General features: G+C 62.3%; 1 long non-coding RNA gene across 1 annotated transcript in view; it reads left to right on the plus strand.

Moving 5' to 3' along the window:
• Positions 1-953: 953 nt before the first annotated feature.
• LOC309859188 overlaps positions 954-24,324 on the plus strand; it is a 366,769-nt gene continuing 343,398 nt past the window's right edge. Inside the window, exon 1 of the long non-coding RNA XR_014308589.1 lies at positions 954-1,012. This is a non-coding gene — a long non-coding RNA (uncharacterized lncRNA). The remainder of the gene's footprint in view (positions 1,013-24,324) is intronic.

Consider the following 24,324-nt stretch of genomic DNA (forward strand, 5'->3'; position numbering starts at 1 on the left):
CGACGACATTCCGTGAGGAAGGGTCAGCTACTGCCGCCCCGCAGAGCCCAAGGACGCCAGCCCCGCCTCACAACTCGGGAAACGGCGCTGGAAGAACTGGTCCAGGTCACCTGGAAGCTGCTGGACCCGCGAGGTGGCCCTGGGTCCCCTCCTTCCTGAGTCCAACGTCCCGCTCGCGGAGACACCGAATAGGCGCCGACCTCCCTGAGTCAGGGGGCCGAGGGCGCAGGGCAGGGCGCGGGGTCGGGCGCGGGGTCGGGCTGCGCGGGCCACGGCCGGCCGCAACGCGCCCTGAGCGGGGGCAGGAGGTCGGGCAAGGTCGAGCCTCGCCCGCGTCCACCGGGAGGGAGAGCCGATGGCCCCAGGGGCGGCTCTCGCGGGAGGCCAGGCGCGGCCGGGCGCTCGGGGCCAGGCACGGAGGAACTGCTGAGGGCCCAGCACGGCGGCAGCCGAGGGTCCGGCTCTGCCCGCGGGGAGCAGGTGCCCAGTTCGCCCAAGTCGCTCGGCAGTGACCGCGCCAGGCCCCAGCCCCGCCGCTCCGGACGCGGCGCGCGCTCCTCCTCCGACGTGTGCTCGGGCCGGCGCGGTCCAACGGGAAGTGCGCTCGGGGCAAGGCCTCCGGGGTCCTCGCGCCCGGGGGCAGGCTGGGGCGCCGACCTCCAACCCTGGGCGCACACACCGGAGGTCGGCGCCCAGGGACGGGAAGGCTCCCGCGTGCGCTGCCCTCGTGCTCGGCACGTGCGGGCGGAGGCCCGGAGCCACAGGTCTGCGCGGGAGTCGCGGCGCGGCCCGCCCCGGCTTCCGCGGGCGCCTCCAGGGCACAGGTGCGCGCCCGGCCGCCCGCCGCGCTGTGCGCAGGCTCGGCCCGCGGGGAGGGGGCGCGCAGGCCCCGCCCCGCCGCCCCCGCGCCCGCGCCCCCGCCGCCCCCTCGTCCCCGCCCCCGCGCCCCCCGGCTCGGCCCGCGCGCGCCAACTTTCCGGAGGGCCCGGCTCCAGGGCGAGTCCCGGGGGAGGTAAGTCCCACCGCGCCCCGTCCTGAGGCTCGGCCCGAGCGCGCCCCCCGCCCCCGCGGGCTCGGAGCCGGGACGCCCCCGCCTGTGGGCCGTGCGTGCGGCCGGCCGCGGGCTCTCGCGGGTGCCCGCAGCCGGGTGTGCGGGTCGGAGCGGGCCCGAGCCCTGCCCCGCGGGGTCCCTGCCCCGGCCCCCAGCGCGCCGCGGTCGCGGGGTCTCCAGGTGCGCCCGGTCCGCCTGCGGCCCCAGCGCGGCGGGCGGCGAGGCCGAGCTCTCCAGCCCGCGCGGTGGGGCGGGGGCCCCGGGCGACCCCGGAGGGACCGGGCCGCGAGCTGCCGCGTCCGGGAAGCGTCAGAACCTCTGAAGCCTCGGCTCCCGCGAGGGCAGGCCGGCCCGGCCAGGGCTCCCGCTCCCCGGCCGCCGCTGGGTCGGAGCTGCGGGCGCGAGGTCAGCCCCGGAGGGGCCTCCACGCGGGCCGCCCGCCTCCGGTCGGGCCGAGGCCGCACGTGTCCACGCGGGGGCGCTGCGCACCGCGTCCCGAGCGGGCCCGCGCCGCCTGCAGGGAGGCTGCCGGACACCAGGGGGCGTGCGAGGACCGAGGAGCGCGCCGGAGCCGGCCCGCGGAGCCGGGCACGCGCGCCTTGCCGTGAGCGCGCCGAGAGCCGGGCCGTGAGCGCGCCCAGCCTGGCCGTGAGCGCGCCTTAGGGCCCGGAGTCCCGCGCCTCCCCGGCTTCCCGGGAGCGCGCCCCGCGCACCTGTGCGGAGGTCGGCCGGGGCTCACGTGGTCTTCCGGCCCTGGAGGCCGCGGGGGGTCCGGGCGGCAGGGGACCCCCGCAGGGCGGGCGCCCTAGACCTGGGCCTGCTGGCAGCTCCGTCCCTGCCTCGGCCTCCCTCGGCCTCCGGGGGGCCGCGCACCGCCCCCGACGGCCCAGCCCGCCCTTCACTGCCCTGCGGAGGGGACAGCGCTCAGCAAGCCGCCCCCAGGACGCCCCAGGGCCGCAGCCGAGCGGCCTAGGGCCTGCGTGGGGGCGGCTCCCCGCGGGGGGCTCTCCGGTGGCCCCTCACAGCCCGGAGCCCAGGGCCCTGGGGGGCCGCTTGAGTAGATTTTCGGAATCAGCGCGTATTTTCTAGACTGGTGTCAGACTCGGCTGGTTACAGAAACTCGGAGCGGGTAGACCGGAGGGTGCCGGGTCTACCCCGTGTCTACACCCTGAGTACCCAGAGTCTAGTGCGTGTCTACACCGTGTCTATGCGGAGTCTACCCTGTGTCTATACCGTGTCTACACCCTGAGTACCAAGAGTCTATTCCGTGTCTACACCGTGTCTGTGCAGAGTCTACCCTGTGTCTATACCGTGTCTATACCATGTCTACCCCGTGTCTACACTCTGTCTACACCCTGTCTACCCAGAGTTTACCCTGTGCTACCTGGTGTCTACACCATGTCTTCCCAGTGTCTACACCATGACTACAGTCTGTCTACACCCTGTCTACCCAGAGTTTACCCTGTGTCTACGGACTGCTGTCCACAGGGGCTGCTTCTTTGGAAGGAGGTCACCACGCGCAGCCTGCACTGCGGGCCATCCTTGGTGGGACTATCTGATGACTCGGCTTGGAGTTCTCCATGGAAACGTTGGCAGATTTTTCTTTTCTTCCCCTTTGTCTATTTATCCGATGACTTGCGTGTGCCAGTGGGGACTCATGGGTATTTATTTTAGACTTCAAGGCAGGAGAGAGAATGATTTTAGACTTGGGTAAGGCTGGTGGTAGGTGCATGGCTTTTGTTGTCGGCGTCTCGAGTCTGGTCTGTGTTTGGAGTATTTCAGTGAAGCGCGAAGAAACGGAGTCAGGGCCATCACTGGGGGATTGAACGAAGCAGGTGGACGGTCACCATCCCCATGGCACCCTGTGGTGGGGATGGCGGCTGCTCTGGGTGTTTCTGGCCTATCTCTGACCCACCTCCCTGTCTGGGGCCCCATCCCACGCCCTGCGGCACGGGCCCAGCTTCCGCCGGCGTCCGGCACCTACCATAGTCAGTGCTGTTGCTCCGCGGACACAGACTGAGAGCAAGCGTTAGACCTGCTGGACCGGCGCCCTGCATTCCCAGACGGCCTCCTCCGTCGGGCATGTACCCTCTCTTGTCCTGGCCAGCAGTGTGGGCACCGCGGAGGAAAGGTGACTTTGCAAAGTTCTGGGCTGGAGTGTGCTGTGCCTGCTGGGTCCCACGGGGGCTTCAGGCACACCTGCAGCTTCTGCCTGGTTTGGGGCCACGCTCCCAGCCCGAGGGAGGCATGTCTGTGGGGCCTAGGCCCCTATCCTGTGGCCCCCCCAGCCTCTACCCCCCGACCCCCACCTGCTTGGACTGCATCCTGCCTGGGCCGTTGGATGTGGCCTCATTATCTTGTCTGTCTTGGGGAACGGTATTGGCTTGGCAGTTAATAAAGGATTTTAATTAAAGAAGGAAGAATCGTTTGGCGAGGTAGACTTGTTCCCAAACTCAAATGACCCATCAAAGTTATAAGTTTGGTTTATTTCCATATGAGACTCTGCAGTTTTGGGGGGGAATTCACTCCAGAGCCTGGGGGAGAGGCTGCGCATCCTGGGAGAAACCTATTTTCTCTTCCTTCCCTACTGCAGAAGCCCAGCAGGCCTCCCATCCTTGCTTCCTCAGACTGTCCCCACCCGCCACCCCTCAGAACGCCCAGGAGGTCCAGACATGCGCTCTCTCCCTGGGTCTCTGCTTCCCCGGGGGGCGGCCTCCTGCAGGAGCTGCCCGGCCCCTGCGAGCTTCTGGGCTGCTCCAGCCTGCTGTGTACACACTGGCCAGTGGGATTTGGAGAATACTCAGGGTAATAGCCAGTTCGCATGCACTTGTAAGAAATAACAGAAATGCGGGTGCGCTCACCCTGGTCCCCGTAAGGGCATCATGGTGGTTTACCAGCACCGTGTCAATATCAGTGCAAGCCGCCAACCTTGACCAGACGACACCAGCTCTGTTTCAAAGCTGTGCCCGGACAGGTGGCACCTACCTGATTATCCCAGCAGGAGTCCGGTGTCCGGGGCGGGGGAGCAGGGTCGGAGCTCTGTGGCCCCAATAAGACCACTCTGTCCCTTCACGTCCTGTCTCTGGCCTGTCTGCACCCTTGTGGGTCTGCTATCAGCTGGGGTGCGGGGGACACACACATGGGATATGTGGGCCAGGCTCTGTGGGGTCTCTCATCCTCCCCCCATCCACCGGCCAGCCTGGGCTTGTTCTCAGGGTAGCACGGTGTCCGGGAAAGGCAGTGGGCAGGTTCAGTGCCTCTGGAACCCCGGGGGAGAGCTGGTCCCTGGCCTTTCCTCGGCAGCTGCTGAGCCACCCCAGGTCCAGGCACACACATTGGGGTTACAGGGGTGCGCTAGAGGGGCCAGCGTGCAGGGAGGGAGAGGTGGCATCTGTGCGCCTGACCTGATACAGTGGAGCTGCTGGGACAGAGGCTGGTGCCGGGGCCCAGGCTGGGTCTGGGAAGGGAGGCTGCTGTGGGGGGTGTGTGGACGTGTGTAGATGTGTGTGCACGTGTGTGCACGTGTGTGCATGTGTGTGCACGTGTGTGGGAATATATGGCCTGTCTCCAGCGTGTCTTGTTTGCGTTCTTGTCCACAACCCTGGGATATTTTGTGGGAGGTCGGCATCTGAGTGCAGAGGGGAGCTGGGGCGCGAGAGCTGGCAGAGCTGCAGCCCTCAGCAGTGTGAGTGCCCAGTGTGCTGTCCAGGAGAGACCCCGAGATGTCTGCACGTGGTTCTGTGCAGTGGTGCTGGAAGCACGTTGGATTCAGTCCCTGCCTTGGAGTGACTGTCCTCAGTGACAGGATCCTGTGGGGAGCCGTGTGCACAGCGGGTCACCATGGGGCACCCAGTCCCTACTCCTTAGATGCGGCCAAGGTCGATGACTAGCTGGTCCTGTCCACCCCACCGGAGGCTCTGAACTGAGCGAGGCCTGCAGGGCATCTGGACTGCCCTCCTGGGGCAGCAGCTCCGGCTGATGCCCACCAGGCTGCTCCTCCCCAGGCCAGCTGGTCCCATGAGCTCCGAAGTGGAGGGGACATGCCCCAGCCCCCACATTCCTGTCTGCTCCAAATCCTCTCCGCTGGCTGGACTCTGTCAGATTCGTTGCGGCTTTCTTCTCGAGGCGTGGAGCGGGGTGAACCAAGAGACTCTTTCTTCTATTCGCAGATAAGAAACTGGGGACTGATTTCTTTCAGTGCTTCTGGCTGAGACCCTCGGCCCAGAAGATGATGCTGTAGGGAAAGGGATAGTGGTGCTGCCAGTTTCTCCAAAAACCCCAGTGACCTGACCGTTGTGTGGGAGGGCGCTGGGCAGACCCCGTGGGGAAGGGCCAGGTGCGCGGACCGCCCCCCCCAGCCCTGCCTTCTCTCCTCCGCACGAGCATGGACGCAGCCATGGAGGCAAGCTGCTCGTGGACGCTTTTGCGGGGAACATGTCTGGCTACCTGTGCAATGTGTGAATGATTGATTCCAAACATAGCTGGAGATAGAAATTGTGAAAAAGACACCAGATGTCTGGCCGGTTGAAATTTGTGCTCCGTCACAGCCCTTGGATCTCTGTGAGAAGAGTGTCCTCTTCCACCTCGGCTGGAGAAGGGGCTGGAGCCCCCGCCGGAGCTCTCCCGGCCCCCGCTGTGGGGAACAGCACCCCGCCTGGGTGGGGGCCCGGCAGCTCTCCGGCTCAGCGGGGTCTGGGTTGCAGAATATGGAGAAAGCAACTTGGGAACAGTAATATGAATGTCCAGTTACTGCTAAAAACACCCTCGAACCTTCACTACTTGTTATTTCTGGAAGCCCAGATGACCACGCAGCGTCCCCGCCCCAGGGCCAGCGTCCAGTCGGGGTCCCGGCCTCCCCTCTCTGGGGCCAAAGGCTTCGTCGGGACCTCTGGTGGCTGGGTTCCCGAAACTCGCTTTCTGAAACGCACTGCCCTTTGGTGTGGACTTCCCTTAGAAAGGAGACCTCAGAGCGCAGTAAAAGCCACAGGCCTGGCTCCAGGGATTTACACGAAGCGTCTGGAGGGTGGAAATCGGGGACTCTGGGCTTTCCTCAGGTTTCAGTTGCTGTGTGCCTAGAGGGATGTCAGATTTCGAGATATTTGCATATCAGCTCTGCTGGCTTTTCTGCCGTGTTAATCCTCGGAGTCACCCCCCTTGGCCCCCTCCCGGTCCCAGCAGGCTTCTGCCTTTAGTGTCCTGGGGAACCCCGTGGTGGGGAGGGAGGCCTCCTCTATTCCCGCAGCTCTCTGAGTGGATGGGATTGGGGGACGAAGGGGCCTGGTTTGGGGGGCAGGGGGCGGGGGAGGAGGAAGGCCGGCTGGGAGAGGGAGAGGACACAGCTGCCCCCATGGGTTCCTCCTGGCTGAGGGAGCACAGAGAGCCCCAAGGTCTCCCCAGGTGGTGGGGGGGCAGCAGGAGGGGCCGGCACTGGGTTGGGGTGGAGGGAGGCTCCCCTGGGGCAGGGTAGAGATGACCCGGGGGGGGGGGACTGTGGCTCTGCCCTCCTCAGCCGGATGTCTGCGCATCAGGCCACAGGGAGGCCCTGGGAGTGACCGAGGCAACCCAGGAGCCCCGTCCCTCTGACTGGAAGAGAAGGCAGGAGGGGCTGTTCCTGGAGTGTGTGCTCGGCCGACTGCACCCCCACCCCTCGGCTGAGGCACCTCCCACCCCACCCCATCTGTGAAGCTGGGTGCGCTGGGCTGTCCGCCCTGGCTCGGCCTCCCTTTGCTCTTCAGGTGGGGCCGGTGGGAAGGGTGTGCTGGAGGCCCCCAGGGGTCACTCCTGGGTGGCGGTGTGCCAGCAGTGAGTCGGGCCCTGGAGGGACAGCTGTGTGCTGGAGGGAGGCAGAAAGGGCCCGGCGGGAAGGGTGGGGGTGCTTCCCGGCGCAGTCCATGGGGGGCAGCGGTGGGGTGCACCTGTCCCTGAGAGCGGCTGTCGCGTGTGGTTGGGCGGGGGTCCGAGCCGGGAGCGAGGGCGCGGGCAGCAGGACCTGGCCGAGGGGTGCGGGCGGGGGTCGGAGGGACGGGGCCAGCCTCACTCTTCAGGGGCCGCTGTGCGTGTTGAGTCCAGAGGGGCTGCTCGGGCTGGCACAGAGGGGGGCAGTCCGTGGGGCCCTAAAAATGTGTTGGGGGATGAGCCCAAAGTGTGTAGTGTGCTGAGCAGATGACACGCAGACAGGATGCTCTGGGCCGCAAGGAGCAGGGTGTCCCTGCGGTCGGGGGCCCTCCAGCGTCCTGTGTCCCTGGGACTGGGCCCTCCCGGTGCTGCCAGCCTCACCAGGAGTTCGCAGGATGACGGTGGTACTGGGGCTCGCTCTCCTCCTGGGGCTGGGCTCCAGGCACGCAGCGAGGGTGGGTGGCTCCTTCCCCCTCCTGCTGGGCTGCTCACTCTGCAGGAGGCCCCGGGTCCCTGCTGGCATGTCAGCATGGTCCTCAGGGCCGTGACCGCCCTGCCAGGCCCCTCGGGCGATGGCCTTCCCCTTGAAAGGAGAACCGTAGGTTAGCGCCGTAGCTCAGCGCTCAGTTTTCTTTCACGTGAACGTGGAAGTCCCGTCGTTTCACCCGAAGCCTCGAAGACCCCATTTGGTTTTATTAATGCGGAGGCTGCTCCTGGAGTGGCCGGGGGCAGGGGCTCGAGAGGCAGGGGCTCTTCCCGAGGGTCATGGTGGTGACCCGCCGCAGGGACCTGCGGCCCAGCCCACCGAGCAGCTGGCCTCGGGGCTACCCTGGGGGCTGAGGACTGCTTTCCGGTTTTGACCCCCGTGCCCACCTGCAGTGAGGTATGAGTTAACCTTAGAAGGTGTGGAGGGCTGACTCGGGCCGCAGGTGCGCCTGGGACCCTGCGGAGCTCAGCTGGCCGCTGGGTGCCACAGGGTTCCACTCCCAAGTGGCTGAACCAGCCGGTGTAGACGGGAAGCAGACGGTGGTGTCCAAGGGTCCGGGGCATGAGGGCAGTTCGTGTGTCATGGGGACAGAGCTTCAGTCGGGAAGACGAGACCGTCCTCGAGGTGGGCGGTGGGGACGGCCACAGCACAGGGTGATGGATTTTGTGCTGCCCGACTGTGCACTTAGAAAATGATGATGTCCATGTTCTGTGTGTTTTACCATAATTTGGGGGCCCCGGTCAGCTTTGCATTAACCAAGACCCTTGACTCCTCTGTGAACCCGGATCGCCAGCGACGGAGACGAGGTCGGGCTGCCGGCCGTGAGTGCGGGGCGGTGGGGGGCTCACGGGGCCGACGCACCCTGGGAGCTGGCTGTGCGTGAACTTGGCTGTCCGTGGCCCTTTGCCCCTTGTTCCTCCTTCCGTGAATGGGAACGGCGCCCTCAGCATCTTAGCAGCTGTGGAAGTCGGAGGACCGTGATGGATCCTGAGGAAGGGCTCTGAGCGGCGACTGTGGTTGCTTCAAGGGAGGCTTGTTGTTCTGAGTCCTAGGGTGAGTTCTCCGTACCCAGGGTGCCCGCGTGTCCCTGCGCGGCTGGCTCCCACAGTTCACGCCCGGCGCCCTCCGCAGGCGTCTCCGCGGGGCGTGACACATGCGGCCCCCATGCGTGGAAGACGCCGTACCGTGCCCAGCTGCTGCTCTGGTGGAAAGCGTCCTGTCCCCAGCTGCGGGGGGCTGCCGTCCGCAGGCCCGAGGTCCTGCCCTTTTAGGGGTGTCAGCCCTGTGGAGGGCGTCCCCGTGGCAGAGCTCCCTGGGGGTGGGCTGAAGCCCTTGTGGGGACCAAAGGAAGCCCACCTTGCCCCTCACCCCCTACGGCTCCCCTTGCCCGGAGGGTCCTGCTCAGAGGGCCCCTAGGAAACCTCCTGCACACTGGCCTCCAGGGCAGGGCGGGGCCCCCCAGGGGGGCTCTGAGAGCAGACACTGCAGTGAGATTTGGGAGCGGCTAGTGAGGACCGGCCTCTGGGGGTGCGTGTGGGGGCCTGGCCTGACCCAGGGTCACTTCTGAGAACTGTGAGATGCAGTGGGGAGCTGGCCTGGCGGCTGGGGAAGGGGCAGCCCGTGGCGCTGGAGGAACGTGGGGCTCGTCATGGCCAGGAGGGCAGGGGCCGGCTCTCCGGGACAGTGGATGTTCCAGAGGGAGGGCCCTTGGCAGCAGCCAGAGCCCCCACCCCGGCCATGGGGGCAGCCAAAGCTTCACCCATGCAGAGCTCAGCCTTGGCAGGGGAAGCAAAAGGAACTGAGATGTGGGATGGGGTCCCCCAGGGTCTGGGATCAGAAGGGGCCCGTCCTCCCACTGCCGACGGGAGCTCCCTGCTCCCCTGCGCTTGAAGACAGTGCAGACCTCTGCCCCGCGAACCACGCCTCCCCTGCGGGCCCCAGGACACTATCTTGGCCCCGTTTGGGCCTGCCCGTGGCTCAGCCCTATTGCGATCCTTGCCTCCGGCTGTGGCTGGGGAAGTAAAGCGGAGGGAAACTCCAGAAGGACCTTCATCTGCTGAAGGAGACTCTTGGGACACCCAAGGCCTGGCTGTTGTCAAAGGAGGCGGGTTTCTCCCCAGCGAGGCCCTGACATCAGGACTCAGGGAGCTTCCTGGACGGGCCATCCTCTCTGCCCGCCTCTGGTGTTTGTCTGTGGGCGGCAGGTTATAAGGACACTTGATTTTTTAAAAAAAGATTTATTTGAGATCAAGAACATGAGCTGGGTTGGAGGGAGAGGGAGAAGCAGACCCCCCACTGAGCGGGGGGCACAGTGATGCGGGGCTCGGGACCCCGACCCGAGCGGGACCCCGACCCGAGCGGGACCCCGACCCGAGCGGGACCCCGACCTAGCGGGCCCTCCGCCGACCGAGCCCCCAGGTGAAGGACATTTGCTCTGACCTCCGTTTCCTTCTGCTTTGTTTCCCAGACCAGGGCTGGCCCTCAGCTGTAGCACAGCAGATAGAAAAGGGGATTTGTGACCTGGGATACCGGCGAGGGAGCAGGACCCTGGGCAGTGGGGGCCCCTAGAGGCAGACTCTGGCGGAGCCGACTGAGGGGAAAATGCTGGAAGCCCTGTCCTCCTGGGGTGTGTCCCTTGGGAGAGCCTACAGGTCGGGGGCATACCGTGCAGGGCTCTGGCACCCCAGAGGAGCTCCCCAGTGGCCTCCCTCACAGGGGCAGGAGGGGTCCCCACACAGCAAGAGCCAGGGGGAGGGGGTTGTTGCAGAGGGAGGCCCGGTCCCACGGTGAGCAGCTGGAGGGGCGCTGCCCTGGATCGCTGTGGAGGTGTCCGTTGCAGGAGGCTGTCAGCAGGGACAGCCGGGGAGGGGGTCTAGAGGCTGGTGGGGGGGCTGCCCGGGGCAGGGCACAGCCTGGCCCCATTGCCAGAGCCCAAGTCACTTTCCCGCCGCAACTCCTGCCTGAGGGAGGCCTGGTGTCGTGGAGGAAGGATAGGGTGGGGGAGGCTGGTACCATGTGACCCCAGCGCACGCAGGTCTGGGGGGGCGGGGGCAGGTCCCCCGGACAAAGGGCTGCCGCCCCCAGGATGGAGCCCCGAGCCTCCGTGCCGAGCTGAGGTGCTCACGTCCCGGAGCTGTGTCTGGCTGAAGGCCATGTGCAGTGGGGAGAGGACTGGCCAGGTTTGTTTTCTGGCTGGGGACCCTGGGAGCCGGGAGAGGCCCATGGAGGTGCCAGGGCCCAGCCCGAGGGAGCAGAGACCCGGAAAGTTCTGGTGAGCCGGGAGGGGTCCCCGCCAGGGAGCGCCAAGGACGTCCAGGAGGTCCGGGTCCCCACTGCGTGTTCGTAAAAACCTGTTCGTCTGCATGATTCTGGCGAAGTCAGCACAACCCGAGACTCATCCCCGTCTCCGTTTTACGTGTCCAGTCGCTGGTGCTACCTGCGTCCCCATTGTTGGGGGCCCTGCCCCTGCCCGCAGCGCCCGCAGCCCCCAGAGCCAGTTTTTGCCGGGAACGAACAGGGGATCCCACTCATGGGATCCCGGCTGATGGTCCGGGAACAGCCCGACCTCCTGGCGTCTCTGCGTCTCTACAACCCGCTCCCCCTCACCCCCCCGCAGAGCCCCCAGACCGCTCTTTGCTGTCTTCCTGGGTTTGTAACATCAGAAAGCTCCTTACGCTCCAGAGAGGAAGTAGCCTTTTAGGAGAGCTTCTTGAAAGTCAAAGTAATTCCCACAGGTTATTTTTAATGCTCTTGTTATACGAATTGCACAAGAAATAGTTTCTTTCCCATAAGCTTTGGCTGCTGTGGATCTGCAGATGCCCCGCCTGCCCGCCCGCCCTCACCCCCCCCCTCCTCCTGAGGCCTCCCTCCTCAGACGCCTGGGGCTCCCCCTCGCCCCCTCCTCCTCCCTCCCCTGCCTCCTCCCTCCTCTCCCTTCACCTTCCTCCCTCCTCCTCGCCCTCCTCCTCCCTCCCCTGCCCTCTTTCCCCTCCCCACACCCTCTTCCTTCACTTCCCCCCTCCCTCCTCCCATGGCCCCTCTCCACTTCCCTCCCCCTGCTGCCCCTTCCCTGTTAGGTGGCCGGGGACTGGCAGGTGTCAGGTGATAACACAGTAACCCATCCAGGTGTGGTCCTGTGTCCTGGGCCTGGAGCTCTGAGGGGCAGATCCTCGAGTTGGCTGGTGGGTGCTCTGCCTTCTGCGTCCCCCACCATGCCCAGGGGCACACCTGTGCCCTGGCAGCCACTCTCAGCTTGCCATCTCAGAGATGCTGGCTGGAGGAGGACTTCTGTCTAACCGTGGGGGCCAGAAAGCCTGGTGTTGCCGGCACGGTCCGCGGGTCAGGTGATTTTCTGGATAATTGCCTCCTTCGTGTTCAGGGAGGCAGTGCCCTCCACGCCTCTGACCACCGTGGGCAAGGCACAGGGGAGGAGGTGTCCTTTCTGCAAAGCTGGGTGGCCTGTTGGGCAGCACAGGGCTCCTGGCCGGTGCCCTGTGCCTTCAAGCCAGCAGGTAGACACGCACTGGGACCTGCTGCCACCCCGCCTGCAGGTGAGTGTGGCCCAGCACAGTGCTCCTGGCGCCGGTCTTCCTGACCTTGGCAGCCAAGGCTATGAAAACCCACTGAGAATCTGATATTGTGATTCCTTAAATGCTCTTATTTCAGGTCAAAAATGCTGGCCAGATCACTCCACCACATTCTTGAAGGTCACAAAGGGTGTATCCAGCCAGTTTGAAGGGTTCGTGTTGTGAGCACAGTTTCTTGTGGGGTCTCACTCTTCGGTGAGCAATGACATTTATCTCCTGCGTTTGTTCACGTTTTCCTCCAAAGATCATTATCCGTGATACACTCTGGCATGCCGAGTTCCCCTTTCTGTGTTCCTTGACTTTGAAGATGTGGAGATATTATAAATTGTGCAATAAAAAGCTGATTCTGTATCGAAGGAGACAGAAAGTCTCTCTTTCTAATTGCGCGTGTTAATCTTGTCCACGTTTTCATTAGGGCTGTTAGTGATTGGGAAGATGCATCGGGGTCGGCGAGTGAGAGAGCGCCCTCGTCCCGCACAGGTTCATACATTTGTCTCTGTTGCGAGCGTCCTGGATGGTGCTTAGGTCTGCACGGGGGACCCTGCCTCTTCTGCAGCGCCGGGCTGCACACAGACGAGGTCGAGGGACCGTGCCAGGCTAGGGTGTTTAGTGCCTAGTGAACGGGAGCCTCGCAGCAAAGCTGAACAGTGACTGAGACTCCATTTCGGAGGGCGAAAACCGGTCCAGAGAGGAGAGGATGGGGGCAGGGTGCACAGCAGGGTGTGAGCCCAGGTCGGTGGGTCTGAGCCCAAAGCCCCAACTTCTCCCTCTCAACCGTAGGTCTCCGTGAATCTGGGGGGCCCTCTGGTTGGGGGGAGGCAGCACGGGCGCTGGTCAGAAGGCAGGCCCGTCTTCCCAGGGGGCACTCACTCACGGTCCAGGGCTGCCTCTGGCCACCCGCTGGTCAGAGGGGGAGCGAGGCCCCACCCCAGGACCTGCGCCTATCGGTTTCCTCGTTCAGCACCAAGGACAGAGGACCAAGGAGTTAAAACCTTCCTCCCCGCCTCCAGAAGCTTCTCCGCGGGCGTTTGGTTTCAGAGCTGCGGTGATGGATGAAGAAAGCTTTTAAGCAAAAAACAAACAACAAAACACTTAAGTAGCAGCTTATTGGTCTAGTCGAGGAAAGAATTGTGGGAACTTATCTCCCAAAGGAAGGGGGCGTTAGTCGGGTGCTGAGAAGTAGCCTGCTTGCTCTTGGGGTTCATGCGGACTGTGTTTGCCTCTTGCCGCCGCCGTGGAGTGTTCTCATCGTGATGTTCCTTCTGTTAATGAGCTCAGCTGGCCAGCGTTTGTGAGCGTCCTCTGGAATGTTCTGCAGAAACCCGTTCCCCTGAGGGGGTCTCCCTGGGAGCCGGCCGGCGTGCGACTGGCTTTGCGAGGCGGCTGTGAAGGGCCCCACATCTGCTGCCTGCGCCTGACCCTTTGGAGCCCTGGGGCTGCGGGACGGAGGCTGGGGCTCCCCCAGGGGAGGTTGGTCTTCCTGTGGCAGGTGGGCGGGCAGAGCAGACATGGCAGGTGTTTACGAACCGGAGAAGCTTCTAGATAGAACCCCGCGGGCCTAGCAGCTCTGCTGGAACAGTTGGAGCCAACCGGACCCCTCCCCCACTCCCACCACAACAGTGTGTGCTGGACAGTTTGTGGCTTTAGAAACACGATGTCAGCATTTAACAGATTTCGTCTCTCCCTGGGAGTGGTTTACTTCAGTTTGCTTAATCCCTCCCTTACCTCACGGCTGCTTGGGTGTCTGGCCTGTGTACCCCCCCCCCCCGACTTTCCGTGAGAAGGGCTGCTGCGTTTGGTTCCTTGCACTTTCATCTTTTTGAAGGAAGATTTGGACTCAGTGAAAGAACCAGCATGTCCAGTGGTCTGAGACTGGCTGGTGACTCTTGTGTTTTCCATGTCCAGAATGTTCCAGGGAGGGCAGGCTGGCCGCCTATCGGGGTGTCCTGGAGGGATTGCTGAGCCATGGGTGCACACTTCTGTGCACGCAGGATTCCGGCAGTGAAATTAGGAGTCTAAGTAGACTGTCAATGGAAAAATGGTGAGAATGATATTAAGAAAATTTTATTAAGAGAAATATTAATTGACACATGGGAGTGTATCCAGGGGAGGATTTCGTGGGAGTAAAAGTCTCCAGAACTGTGTTTTAGGCAGCACAGGGATGTTTAGCCCGAAAAGGCATTGGAACCGCCCTCAGGGAGCACATATTAGCAGGACATCGGACGAGGCTGCCTTCCCAGGGCTGACAAAGCAGGGAGGACAGCAGGGAGGGGCGGATTGAGGCTCAGGATGCAGAAGGGCCTTTGAGCATGTCCATTTGTCTGAAGAGCTGGGCGGCACCTCGAAGCCGAGGTTGGGGAGTAGGGCCTCCCGTCTCTGGTCCTGATGCCAGCGATAAGCCAACTGAAACGCATAAGTACGTAAATAGAAGAAACCACGTTCAGGAGGAAACCCCCAGGCCCAGGACTGGAGGAAAGGATGGGGTGAACAGCGACCGACAGGGGTCCGGGAAAGGCGGGGACCGGACGGAGCCGAGAAAACAGGGCTCTTCCAGCCCCGGATGCTTGTTGTAAAATCTGCTTGAGCCCTACAGGCTGTAGGGCCAGGCTGAAGCAATTTAAAAACAGACAAAAGGGAAAATATCCACGGGAAAAGTAGCAGACAAAACGACAAATCACAGTAAGCAACTCGTAGCCCAGGGGCGCCTGGTGGGCTCAGTTGATGCAGCGCGTGACTCTTGATCTCCAGGTTGTGGGATCGAGCCCCACGTTGGGCGTAGAAATTCCTTAAAAATGAAATCTTTAAAAAACAAAACAAACTCACGGCCCTGAGAAAGTGCGAAGAACCCACAAAGGAAAATGCACACCAAGGAAAACAGCTGGAGGGTGGGAGCGCTTGGATCCCTGCAGGGGACTGAAGAGGGGATGGAGCTCTTGAAGTGGGGGCAGGAGGGTGTTCGGCCAGGACAAGTCCAGTTCCCGGGAAGCGGACTCTGAGGCAAAGGCTTTCGTGTGAGGAATTTCTCCAGGGGCTTTTGGAGCAACGTCTGCCGGGGCCAGCGGGCAGGACAGACCAAAGGGGGATCCTGAGCACAGCGGCGGCCCCGACAGAGCAGCCCCCGGGAGCCCTGGAGCGCAGATGGCCTCAGAATTGTCTTCAGGGGGGCAGGCGACCTGTGTCCTCCAGGGCAGCGCAGCTGTGGTCAGCCTGGGCCCGTGCTTCTCTGCACCTGCGGCTGCGGCGCCGCGTCTTGCGGACGCTTCTGTGAGCTCAGGTAGGCGTCCAGGAGCTCAGTGTCTCATTCCTGTTGATTAATACTTTGCTTTTCCTGGTCCAGACGTGGTTATTGGCTTTGTGCTTCCTGCAAACGTGGTTTCTCCCGTGTTAACCTAATCAAATGGCTCCGAGCTCCACACCCTCTGAAGCAGGTTCTCTAACCGTGAGGAAATGTTTCTAGCTAAAAAGCCACGCACGGTAACGTTCATGTATATTTCATCACTGCTTTTATTTGAAATCACTCAACGTTAAAAACAAAAACAAAAACGAAAACAGAAGTGTGTTGCTGTGAAAAGGCAAAAGAACCTGAGACCAGCCAGCGTCCCAGAAGACCGCGTGTTTCCCGGGGGAGCGTTCAGGTCAAGGTGCCGCCCAGCGTGGCAGATGTTGAGCTGAACCCCGGTCTCTGGCCGGCGGGTGGCCGCTCCAGGGACCAGCGCCCGTGCTCTGTAGGACCCCTGTCTCTCCTCCCCTTGCCCCGTTTGGAGTCCCCAGAACAGGCCTCGCCCACACTTGGAGATTTCGGGTTGTCTGCCAGACGCTTGCTGCTCCGCACGGCCTGTCCCGGACCTGCGGAAACCCGACTCCAGGACAAGCAGTTCTGAATTCTCGGTGCTGGAATTTCTGAACGAGGCTCCGGTCCTTTCCCTCCAGGGGCTGAGTGTTTAGATTCCTTTGCTTTTCCCGGGATCCCTTCTTCTCCCTGACTTGCCTGAGGGCCGCTCTAGGAACCGCTGGTATCTCCCTGGTGGCCCCGTACAGAGAATTTCCCTACTGTCTCCCCTGTGTATCTCCTTCCCCAGACGTGCTTGTCAGGGCGGGAGTGGGACGTTAGCTCTTCGCCCCCCCCACGGGCACACCGCGTGCTACCTGTATGAGCTGTCCTGGACGGCGGCGGCGAGGGACCCACACTGGCCGACTGGAGCGGATCCTCCAGGCCAGAAGTCTGATGTCAAGGTGGGGCAGGGCCGCGTTCCCTCTGGAGGCTCTGGGGGTCCTTCCTGCCTCTTCCCCTCAGTCTCTGCCCCCATCCTCACGTGGACGTCTCTCCGTGTCTTCCTTTCTGTCCCTGCAAAGGACACTTTTACTGGATTTAAGGACCACCCAGATAATCCCGGACGAGGTCCTTACCTTACATCTGTGAGGACCCTATTTCCAGATAAGGTCACGTTCCTAGGTTCTGCGCACCACGGTGTGGACACATCTTCTGAAGCCAGCACACAACCCATCGCGTCACCCAAGGTCCGCACGCGATTGTGGACTCTGAGTGGACACACGGCGTGGGGGAGCCATCAGTGGCTTCGCGGTTGAGGGTGGGAATGAGATGGACTTCAGTGGGAGCTGGAAGGTCCCTTAGGCTGAGCAAGAGAGCACTGGGGCAGGAGCAGCCTGACTCTGGGCCAGGGGAAGCCACTGGAGCCATTGGAAGAGTCCGTCAGCAGTGAGGACCCTAGAGGCCCACAGAGGCTGCGTCCGCGCCTAGGGGCTCAGTCCCCGCTAAGGGGCAGGGTCGGGCTCCCTCAAAGGTATTTGTGCGGACAGTTCCCTCCCTTTCACAGGTAGTGTCTGGCCTCGAGTGGCAGAGCTGGGAGGGGTTTTCTGCGGAGATGTTGTCCCTCAGGGGTGGCTGTCGAAGCCACATGGGGGCTGGTGGGGGAGGGGCTGGGTGGGGGCTGGGGGGTGTGATGGCCTTCGTGGTAGCACAGAGCTGGCTCCCTGGTCTGTGCGCATATGTCGGTTGTGTGGACGATGGGAGTGCAAGATCCGTTTTTACTGCGTGAGGTCCCGGAGACGGACCCTGGTGAGGTGGGAGGAGGGCGGTGCTCGGCCCCAAACCCCCACTTCCATGGGCTGCTCTGACTGTCCCACCGCCTGGAGCTGGCTCTCCTGCCCCTCGGCGCTCGTTCCCTTCACCCTGTCCCTCCATGCCTGACCTCGCCTGCGCCCTGGGGACGGTCTGTGCCACAACCCCCTCCCCTGTTCCTCTTGACTCTGGCCTCTGGCTCTGCTGGAGGTCCCTCTCTGCCACCTCCCTGTCCTCTCCCTGTCCCCCCCGCCCCCCGTGTCCTCTGGCCCTTCTCCAGGGCCAGGTTATGACTTCCCAGGCCTGGGGCACTTCGGCCTTCCTGGGTCTTCCTCCATAAAAACACATTAAACGTTGTATTTTGTGATTGTGTTGCGGGAAGATGGACAGAGTGCTTGTGAGAAACGAAGCATTTCGGTGGGCCTTTGCCTGGTGCCTGTGGGGCCGGTGGTTTGCTCGTGCTCTGAGAAAAGCCCCGCTGGCCTTGAGAGAGCTGGTGGCACCCACGGTTACTGCAGCCCTGCCCACCCCATACCCCCAGGTTGGGCGGGGCCCCCCAACAATACTGCACTTCCGACTAAACCCAGGTTAGCCTGCCCGCCGGCCCGTGTGATCTGGCCATGGCTCCCTGCCTCCCTCAGCCCACGGTTCTCTGGCTCCGGGATCCTGCCGCCCCCGCCCCCGCTGCCCCGGGAACCAGACTGGCAGAGTTAAGGACTCACACTTCAAACTCCGAGTAAATGCTCACTAAGGGAGTACAGCAAGCCAGCCCTGCTGGGGCTTCTGGAACGATCTCTGTACTTTTACCCCAGTGCCGGGAGAGATTACAGCGGGAGCCTCTGGTGCTGGGGGGTGACACTGCAGCGGGTCAGGCAGTCAGTATCCAGGTCCCAGGACACACGTGCGCGGGGCTGGTGCAGCAGGTGCAGCCTAGCGGGCCGTGTTTCAGCTAGAAGTACAGCAGTGGGAGTTTGCGGCTTCCTGCGGGGGACACTGGAGGGGACCCCCGGCTGCAGCCCTTGGAGGGCGCAGGTGCTGTTGTCACATACCCTCACACACAAGAGAAAGCACAGACCCGGCTCAGCCTCTCTGCTTAGCCAGGGTCCAGGCGGGGAGGTGTTAGAGGGAGGACACGTGGCCTTCCCCACTGCGGAGGGTCTTCTGCTGCCTTGTATCTCCGGGACTGGAGTCGGGGCTGGCTCCGCAGACAGTGGGACGCACCAGAGCCTGCACTTGAAAGGATCTGGAGGCCACGCTGCCCTCCGTGTCCCGCTGGTGCTGGATGGTGGCCACTGTGTTGCTGCAGCATGTACGGGTCCTGCCCGCTCCCTCCCATGGACATAGCCCTACGCCGTCCATGGCCCTGCCCCTGGCGCTCACAGCAGGCTCCGGGGTCACGCAGGCCCGCGCGCTGCAGCCAGGGGAGCGCGGTTCTTCTGAGCCCAAGTAGCTGCTGGAAACCCTCGAGGTTCGCAAGGACGGTTGTGTGGGCCCCGCCGCCGGTGCGCCCTGCTGCCCCATGGGCCCTGTTGCCCCCGCGTCCTGCGTGGCTCCTGGTCCTCTGCCCCACGAGGGCCCTGAGTGGACAGTGCGGACGAAGCGTTCATTAATAATGCATTCCCAGGGTCAGCTGCGAGGCCCTCAATTAAAACAGAAAGCCGCTAACTTCTGACACAAAATCAATGCCGTCCACACCAGCAGGGGCAGACCGGGATGGGGGGCTTTGATGTGCCCCCGGGGGCCGAGGCCACGTGGCCTGCACCACTGACGGGCAGCCCTGTGCAAGCCAGCGGCGGTCCTGGCGGGCGCAGAGCCTGGGGGGCAGCCGCCGGCGCGTGTCCTCTCCCGCGGCCTGGGCGCGGCTGGGGGGGGTGTGTGCGGGGGGCGGGGCAGCTCCCCGGGGCTCAGGCCCCCGATCTGCCGCAGTGTGTTTGCACTAAGCATTGGCCCCGCATGGACGGCAAAATCCCATCACTTGTGCAGCGAATTTAACGACGTCAAAGCTGATTCCCCTTCGAGGTTGTCACTGACCCCCGCAGAGTGCACCCCGGGGCGGCTTTCCGCAGCGCCCTTGGGCCCCGGGCAGCGAGCGGCACGTGCGCGCCCCTCGGCCGGGAGAGTTCCTGGCGGGAAGGTGCTGCGCATGCGCGTCACGGCGCCGCGGGGGTCCACGGCCCGCAGGGTCCACGGCGCCCTGATGGTGGAGGCAGCCCTGATGCCCGCCGCGTGGTCCGCGCACGCGAGGCGCCGCTGAGCCGGCCGCGGCCTGTGCTCCTGCGTCATCCAGAGCGAGGACGAGTCGTGCGGGGGAAGCTTGGAACCGGTGCAGTTTTACACAGACCAGAGCAGACGCAGCAGTTTTTATTTTTACTATTTTTTATTAAAGATTTTATTTATTTGAGGGATAGAGAGCAAGCACGTGTGGGGGAGGGGCAGGGGGAGAGGCAGGAGCAGACTCCCCGCTGAGCAGGGAGCCCCACCTGGGGCTCGATCCCAGGACCCCGAGATCATGACCTGACCCGAAGGCCGATGCTTACCCGACTGAGCCCCCCAGGCGCCCCTGTATTTTGTTTGTTTGTTAAAGATGAGAAGTACGACACCTGCGTAAGCGTCAGGTGCCCGTGTGTGTGCACCTGTGTCTGCTTCTCCGGACCGGGGTGTCTAGGGGCGGGAGGAATCCCCCTCTGTCCTTTGTCTCTGGCTGAGCCAAGATTAAGCTGGTAGACAGCGGACTCACGGGACACACCTTTACGGAACTACCACCTGCTTGTGGGAGGCTTCGGAGGTGACTAAAACCCCCAGTGGGGCCAGAGCAGGGAGCTTTTCTGCCTTTGGGACCGGGCAGCTGTGAGTATGTGATGAGTTGGCCAGACTGAGCTGTTAGTGCTGGGCTGGCGAGCACCAGGGCAGCGCTAGGACGGAGGGGTCCATTTGCACGGATGTCGCATCCACATTTCCTGTCTCCTGTGGTAAGAACCGCTTCATCCCTGCTCTGGCCCCCTCCACCCACGGGAGTTTCATCTCTGGCTTTCAGGGAGACGGGAGGGTCCGGGCATCCTTCTTAGGCAACAGCCTTTAATTCAAAACAAGCGGTGTGCCAGAGAGGCCTGTTTTGGGGTGACATATTCTGGTTTTCTTCCGTCTGAAAGTACATTTTATGTGTCAGGATGGGTGAAAGAGGTTATTTCTGGGTGCCAAGGCTACTCATAACTTCTGTTTTCTTGCACGTTTTATGATTTTCTTTATAATAAAGATGTGAATGTAAAAACTTGGTGTACAAACTGGCCCACGGGAGGTGCTGTTTCCGGCAATGCACTGTGTTTCGGAGAGCCCTGCTGTTCAGGGTGCTGGGAGCCGTGGCTGGGATGACTTCTGCTCCTGGCAGGGAGGTGGCCGGAGATGCTCTGCTTCTGGAGTCACCCTCCCGCATCCCCCCCTTGCTTGTGGGCGTGTCGTGCCCGCCACGCTGGGACTGACGCAGTTGTGCCTGGCCTTGGGCTTTCCTGTGTGGCTGTGGTCTGACACCAGCTCTGCGTGGGGGTGCTCCTCGGTCCCCGGGGCCCTGCGGCCGAGATCGCCCTGTGGGAGCCTGGTGCTTCTCTGCGGTCTGCACCTTTCCTGATCATGCGTGCTTTTCCTCCTCCCACTGGCCTGTCTCCTGTGTTTGCTTGTTCTTTTTTTCAAAAGAGCTTTTGGTACGGACTCCTGGGTGGCTCAGTCAGTGAAGCATCTGTCCTCAGCTCAGATCACAACACCGGGGTCCTAGGGTCGAGCCCTGCTCCGGGCTCTCTGCTCAGCCGGGAGACTGCTTCTCCCTCTTCTCCCTGCTGGTGCTCTCTCTCGCTGTCTCTGTCACTGTTTCTCTCTCACAAATAAATAAAATCTTAAAAAAAGAAGCTTTTGGTAAAATATAGATAACGTAAAATTGAACCACTAAAGAAAAAATTAAACTTTTTAAGTATAGCATTCAGTGGCCTGAAGCACCTGTCACCACCGTCCGTCTCCAGAATGGTGTCGTCTGCCCCACAAGACCCTCGCTGCTCCCCCCTGGCCCCAGCCCCACGCACCCTCCCTCCTGCTTTCAGTCTCCAGGAGTTCCCTGACTCTAGGGACTCACGAGTGAAACCGCACAGTTTTTGTCCTTCTGTGACTGCCTTATTTCACTGAGCCTGATGTCCTCAAGGTCCATCCATCCGCAGCCGGTGTCAGACTTTCCCTCCTGTTTACTCAGACAAAATTCCCTTGGAGGGTGGACCTCTGCTTGTCTCCTCCTCTGACAGTGGACACCCGGCTGCGTCCACCCTTCTCTCCTATGAATAATGCGGCTTCAGACCTGGGTGCCCGCCTGTCTCTCTGAGTCCCTGTTTTCAGTTCTTTCGGGCAGGTACAAAGGGGTGGAATTGCTGGGTCACAGAGTTGTTCTCAGTTGGATGTTTTGAGGAGCTGTCACATGGTTTCCACGATGGCTTGTCATTCCCGCCCATGGTGCACGGTGCCTTGGAGGGAGCGCTTCCGTTCGGTGCGCACAGCTGCTCTGAAGTGCAGCCAGCTCGAGGGCAACGTTATTGCCTTTCCTTCTTTGGTTTGCTTTGTGCAAACACCTGTGTGTTGGCCTGAGTCAGAACGTGGCCCCAGGAGGAGGGTCTCTTGATTTGGCAAATGACCTTAAGGACCAGAAAACAAGCAGAAACCCGCAGGGACTTAAATGGTTCCCTGGGGGGCGGCAGCCCCACCTGCCTTGGAGGGTCGATGTCATGGAGGGTTGTATTGGAGGGGCCCAGTGCAAAATGATGTGTGGAACAATTTTAGGACGGAGGACTGAACCCAGTTTGTGGGGGGCCTGAGACGGCCCCGTTGGGTGCTGGTGAGCCACCTTGCCTGAAACAGGTCACACTCTGGCAGACTCCAGATTCTGCGGTGTGCTTTGTAAAGGATGACCCTTGGGCCACTTAGGATGTCTAGAGGCTCCTCTGGCCTCACTGACCACGGGTGGGGCACGGTGGGTGGGGTGTAGGCAACCCTCAGTCTTGCCCGACCATTATTTATTTGGCTTCCAAAGCAACAATTCAGTATTTCTCCTGATCCTGTGGCTTGGCGGGGTTGTCGTGCTGTCCTCACCAGTGTTCATGCGCACGCTCTTCGATCTGGTGGGTCAGCGGCTGGCAAAGCTCGTCTCATTCACGTGGCCTGTGCGACCTCCTTCCGTGTCGGGGCCTCAGATGAGGTGGCTGGAACAGGTCGGATGGCTGGGCCGTCCTTGGCTGTTCCTGAGTGGTGGAACTCCCAGTCACCTAGGAGGTAAAACGTCTCACGGAGTTCTGTGAGCCACTCCAGTGAATTGTGGAACTTGAGCCAGGGGTGGTGGGAGGCTCTGATCCACAGCCAATTGGCAGAAGCATGGGGAACGGCCTGGACTTGCTGTCGGGGTCTGCCGTGGGGGAGGGGTGGTCTCGTGGGACTGAGCCCCTGACCTGCAGGGTCTGAGCCGTGTCCGGGTTGACTGGTCACGTCCCAGTGGAGTTAAAACCACAGGACACTCAGCTGGCGTCAGAGAATTCCTTGGTGTGGGACCGACCATCCGTGTCAGAGCGCTGAGTGTGAGCGACGGGAACGACCATCTGAGTGTGAGCGGTGGTGTGGAGACAGACAGAGGGGAACTCTCGCAGCCTCCCTGCCCTGAGGTGCGGTGGGGCTGGGTGGTGTCCACCGTCTGCTCAGGCGCCGGCCTTTCTGTTCACCTGCCCTGAGACGTGACTGTCACTGAGGGGTCCGCTCCCGCTCCCAGAATGCCAAAAGGGCTCTTCTGCTCCACACGCACGGTTGTTGTCAATGTTTGGGAACTGCCGACTGCCCCTTGGCGGAGCCCCCCACTCTGCAGGACCCCTGGGAGTCCGCAGGCCTCACCGTGCTTGTGAGGAGCTGGCCGAGTGGGCGAGGCATCCAGCGTCCCAGGCCACTGCTCTCGGCTTGCCCAGGGCCGCAGCAGTCTTTGCTGGCTCCTCTCGTGGCCTCCCTGAGACCCGGCAGGACATGCTCTGGACGCTGGGGACGGAGCTGCCCGGTGCCTGTGACTGGAGCCCGTGTTTCCTGGACACTTGGTCAGCTCCGATGGCCCAGAAGACTGTCTCATACTTTGGGTTTCTTGGTTCCGAGAGCCTTCTCGGGGGTCCTTCCCCGGATGAGCATCATGGTGGTTGGGCACAAAGTCCCTCGTGAAGGGTTGTGTCCTCCCCTCACCAGGACTTCCGTGGTGACCCGCAGGCCCCCGGTCGTGGTGGGCTGGGCCCTTCCTTCTGAACCTTGACCTTGCCAGCCAGAAGAGCTGGGGTATCTGGATTTTTGCCCATCTTTTCAGAAAATATTTTTTTTAAAGATTTTATTTATTTATTTGACAGAGAGAAATGACAAGTACACTGAGAGGCAGGCAGAGAGAGAGAGAGAAGGAAGCAGGCTCCCTGCTGAGCAGAGAGCCCGATGCGGGACTCGATCCCAGGACCCTGAGATCATGACCTGAGCCGAAGGCAGCGGCTTAACCCACTGAGCCACCCAGGCGCCCCTAGTTTTATTTTTCTTAAATAAGGTGGATTTGGAGAAGACCTCTTCGATCTGACTCATCAAACTGTGGCAGCTGAAGGGGGTGCCTCCAATAATTGGACCCAAATCTCTATGTTTTGCTGATGAGAAAAGAGACACCTGTACGCGGTCGGTGGCTTGTCCCCAGTCAGCAAACAGTGTTAGTAGAAGCAGGGCAGCTCCTGTGCTGGCCACGGCCCTCTGTCCACCAGCTGGCCCCACTTGGGGCTTGGCAGCGTCTGGGCCTGAGGCCGGAAGCAGGAACGGTGACAGCTGGTGGTCCCAGGCCTCCCTGTGTGCCGGGCGCCGTGCTCAGCCTCACAGCCGCCCACCGTAGGCACCGGCCGGAGCTGCTCATTACAGATGAGGAGCCCAAGGCACAGCTGGGAAATGATGAATCCGTCCTGGCCTAAGGGACGAAATCGGGTTGATTGCTTGAAGCCTGGCCCACAGGTCTCTCCTGGGGCCTCCTGCAGGTTTCCATCCTTAAAAGGAGTCTTGGAGAGGAAGACCTGCCACAGTGAAGTCAGGAGCGATGGAGCGAATAGATACCGTCCGATACCAAGGGCCTGTACCCCTGGAAGGGCGCCTGGCTGCTGCTGGCCGTTCCAGCACAGGGCCCTGGGCGGTCATCCGTGGTCACTTGGGACTT

Source organism: Mustela nivalis, assembly GCF_964662115.1.
Source record: "Mustela nivalis genome assembly, chromosome: 2".
Lineage (NCBI taxonomy): Eukaryota > Metazoa > Chordata > Mammalia > Carnivora > Mustelidae > Mustela > Mustela nivalis.